At 39.4% G+C, this 4601-nt stretch overlaps 1 non-coding gene across 1 annotated transcript; it reads left to right on the top strand.

Moving 5' to 3' along the window:
• Positions 1 to 4082: 4082 nt before the first annotated feature.
• On the top strand, positions 4083 to 4186 carry LOC128773969 (U6 spliceosomal RNA). Its single transcript, XR_008418460.1, has one exon. It is a non-coding gene; the product is annotated as a U6 spliceosomal RNA (small nuclear RNA).
• Positions 4187 to 4601: the final 415 nt, after the last annotated feature.

The raw sequence follows: 4601 nt of genomic DNA, 5'->3' as shown, positions 1-4601 counted from the left end.
CAAAAACAGGCCCTTCTTACATCCCAAACCTGAACTGAAAGCTCTCGGGGGCGGGGGGGCGGGGGGGGTTGTCAAAGTCATACGAAAGTGAGTTAACATGAATGGGAAATGAGCAATGTTTTTTTGCTCAAATCTTACTTAGAAATCTTGAGTTTGTGTATCTAAAAAGAAGCTCCAGAAAAACATTCCTATTTTTTATATCAGAAAGGAAGTGTGCTATTTGAACCTTTTTCCAACATGGACGTCTCTAGGAAAGTATGCACTCCCATGTGGGGAAATCAAGCTAATTAGCCTTCAAGGTACCTCCCCAAATTGGAGAGGGTTTATCTGGCATGATCATTCTGCATGCCATGTGGGGTGACTTGTGGAAATTTAGATGTTTAAATGGGTTTGGTTTTCAAGTTGTGAACTTTTCTCTTGAGCTCTTTTATTTTTGGGTTCCAAGGCATTGGACAAAGTGCTTAGGGGCACAAACACTTCTGCTACGACCAAATCATATGTAACAATGGTGCTGAATAAAAAAAACCTGACTCTGAGCTCTCAGCTAGTGATTTTGCATGTAAGGTTATTGCTCATCAGAAATTCTTTCTGGGGTACCTGGGTGGCTCAGTCGGTTAAGAGTCTGACTTCAGCTCAGGTCATGAGCTCCTGGTTCAGGAGTTCGAGCCCCACTTCGGGCTTTGTGCTTGTGGCAGGGTCCCCTCCCTAAGGAATGTGAAGAAGAGAAAACACCCTCAAGGCAACCTGGCTATCTCTCAGGACCTTGTAACCTGAGACCACTTAATCAGACTACATGTTTTTGTGTTACCATATATGGGAGACAGAGAAATAGAAAATATATAAAAAACTACACCACGTGGCGTTCGGGGCTCAGTTCTTTGGGTAAGAACCCAACTGAGCCGTGCCGGCACGAATAAAGTTGCCTCCTGGAAAGAAAAGCCTCCGTGTCGTGACTCTCTGTGCGAGAATCCTGCTACATACTGACAGCTCAGAGCCTGGAGCCTGCTTCGGATTCTGTGTCTGCCTCTCTGCCCCTTCCCCTGCTTGCTCTCTCTGTGCCTCTGTCTCTGTCTCTTTTAAAAATAAATTAAAAACTTAAAAAATTTTTTAAAAAGAAATTCTTTTGGAGTCAAGGAACAAAAATATAAGTAATACAAGTAAACTTATATAACTCTACCATTCATTTATTTGTTTACTCAACACCTACCATATGCCAGGCATGGTGTTCTAGAAATTGGGTATAAATCAGTGCACCAGACATTTTTAGGGTTTGACCTCATGGGACTTGTAGTTTACTGGCAGAGACAGGCAATAAATATGTGATTACAATAACGTATGGTGAGCGGAATACTAGGGAAATGACACAGTGTTATGGGAGCACACAGCTAGGGAGTTTATTCTAGTATAGAGTACATAAATATAGCCTCGAGGAAGGAATGTTTTAAGAGACAGCTAAAGGATAAAAAGATGCTCACTAGATAAAGAAGTCTCCGGGAGAGTATTGCAGGTAGCAGGACGAATATGTGTAAAAATCTCTAGGCAAGGGCAAGGGTGACATGTTCTAGTGATTTGTGATGTAAAAAAATGGCAAGAAGACAGAGCCAGATGCAGGGCTCGAACTCACAAACCACGAGATCATGACCTGAGCCTAAGTCAGGTGCCTAACAGACTGAGCCACCCAGGCACACAAAAAAGTCTTGGCTTTTTCCTACTACTGGCTGCTCTTGTGGTTGTCATCTCTGTGACAAAGGTCTGTCTGTGTGCATAATGACTTTGCGGCCACTTTTCTTTATGAAGGCTGTACATTTTGTCTGAGAGGACGAGCTACTCTAATCATCTTGGAGAATATTGGGTTAACTTCCTTCTTTTAAAGGGCTACCTTTCTTTTAAAGGGGATTTGATAACAGGTCCTTAGTTGCTATATGGAAAGCAAATTCTAAGCTTTGGAGATCTTTAGTAAAATTGACTCATCTGTCTTCTAATCTTAAGATGAATATTCATTATTTGCATTACCATACTTTTGAAGAGTGCTTATGGTACGTGCACACATTTAAAATCTTTAACTTCTGACATTTATCTATAATTTAGCCATTTAATTATGTGTACATGATGAAAATCAGAGTATTCTGTATGAGGCAGTTAATCACTGGCAGGTGAGAATACAGTTACTATCTTTTAGCTGAACATTGTCTCGGTGACTTGAAGACCAGTTACTTATATAGCACAGGTTGTAAAAGTAAAGGAATAAGGGGCGCTCAGTTGGTTAAGTGTCTGACTTCAGTTCTCACAGCTTGTGGGTTCAAGCCCCGCCTCGGGCTCTGTGCTGACAGTTCAGAGCCTGGAGCCTGCTTCGGATTCTGTGTCTCCTCTCTCTCTCTGCCCCTCCCATGCTCAAGCACTGTCTCTCTGTCTCAAAAATAAGTACATATTTAAAAAAATAAAGTTTTATTTCATCTCAGACCAAATACAAAAAATAACTCAAGACGGATTAAAACATAAATGTTAGAGCTAAAACTATAAAACTCTTAGAAGAAAACATAGGAGTACATTTTCACAACCATGGATCTTGCAATGGATTCCCAGACAAGACACCCAAAGCATCAGTAACAGAAGCACAAAGTAGATAAATTGGATTTCATTGCAATTATAAAATTTTGTGCATCAAAGGACAGCATTAAGTGAAAAGACATCGCCAGTTAAAAATAATGGCAATTACCTTATTCTATTTATACCGATGCAACAAAGAAAAATAGTGTATGAAACTTTATCATGTATTTACTCTTGGTTCATAAAAGCTAGTCATTTTCGATAGACTATATAAACACTTACATATAGTTGATGCTAAATAAATGTTGCTGCATGAACGTATGCACACATAAATGAATATGTGGTGCCCTGCACGCATACATAAATATACCAACTGATCATTGTTAAAAAAAAATAAAAATCACACTTCACCTGGTTTAAAAAAAAAGTGAAAAGACAACCTGTGGAATGGGAGAAAATATTTACAAATCATGTATCTGATGAGTCTAGCATCTAGAATGTATAAAGAATTCTTAACACTCAACAACAAAGAGACAACACAACTAAAACGTGGACAAAGGGCTTCAGTAGAAATGTGCCTAAGGATATACGAGAGGGCAATAAACACGTGGGAAGCACATCAGTCATTAAGGCAATGTCAGTCGAAACCATATTGACACATTACTTCATATCCACTATGATGACAATGACAATAATAATAATAATAGAAAGTAACAAGGGTTGTTAACTAGGATGCGGAGAAACTAGAACCCTCACATATGCTGGTGGGAATGTTCCTCCAAAAGTTACATGTAGAATAAGCAGTTCCACCCTTAGTTGTTCGCCCCAGAGACTTGAAAACAGAGAGTCAAACAGATATTCACCCATGAATGTTCCTGGTGAATTTTCACAATAGCCAAAATGAGTAAACACCTCAAACGGCTCTCAACTGTCGAATGGATACACTGAATGCGTATCATTTATGAAAAGGAATGAAGTACATGCTACAGTGTTAATGAACCTCAAAGCCCATTATGGTAAGTCAAAGAAGTTAGACACAAAAGTTCACAGATTGGTTAACTCCATGTGTACTAAATGTCCAGAATAGGTAAATCGGCTGTGACAGAAAACAGATTAGTGGCTGCTAGAGGCTGGGAGACGGGAAGAATGGGTGAGTGACTGCTTACTGGGCATGACGTCTCTTCTCTTCTGGGCCATAAAAGATTTCTGGAACGAGATTGAGGTGATAGTTGATCAACATTATGAATGTACTAAAGCCATTAAATTTTGCACTTTAAAACGGCAAGTTTTGGTTATGTAGATTTCATCTCGATAAAGCGTAGGTCTAATGGAAGCTTGTTCACTTTGGACTATAACAATATGAGAAATCTAAATCCATTCCTCCTCCTCTCACATACAAATTCTATATTATTGGTATGTTGACTAAGGATTGTCCTTTAGACTTTCCAGAATTTTCATGCAATGCTATTTAATTTATAATAAATCATTAAACGTCATTAGGATCAGGGGTGCTTTGTACTAATATGACTGTTCTCATGCTCGCTTTGGCAGCATATAGCCTAAAACTGGAACCACACAGAGAAGATTAGCATCACCCCTTTGCAAGGATGACACACAAATATGACTGTCCTCAGTTGTTAAATTTGGAAAGTGTAAAGTGAGCCAGATGTGGTGGAAACTCAATGATCCCTTCCTCTCAACCTCTAGGGGCCACATCATTCATTTGACCTTAAGCATGAATGATTGCTTTTGTTGCTTAAAATACTCACTACTAGGTCGTTGCCAAGATTGATTCTGATGAGTGATGAAAAGGAATGCTATCTTCAAAGCCTTAAATTGTGTAGAGGATGTAGTAAGGAGATATACACATTCCAGTCAACAAGAATCATAATTCTCTTTTCTTTCTTTCTTTCTTTCTTTCTTTCTTTCTTTCTTTCTTTGAAGTTTAGTTATTATTGAGAGACAAAGAGAGACATAGCATGAGCAGGGGAGGGGCAGAGAGAGGGGGAGACACAGAATCCGAAGCAGGCCCCAGGTTCTGATCTGTCAGCACA

Source organism: Panthera pardus, unplaced genomic scaffold (genome assembly GCF_024362965.1).
Source record: "Panthera pardus isolate Hobbes unplaced genomic scaffold, ASM2436296v1 HiC_scaffold_27, whole genome shotgun sequence".
NCBI classification, from domain to species: domain Eukaryota; kingdom Metazoa; phylum Chordata; class Mammalia; order Carnivora; family Felidae; genus Panthera; species Panthera pardus.
This window is presented reverse-complemented; position numbering and strand designations above follow the sequence as displayed.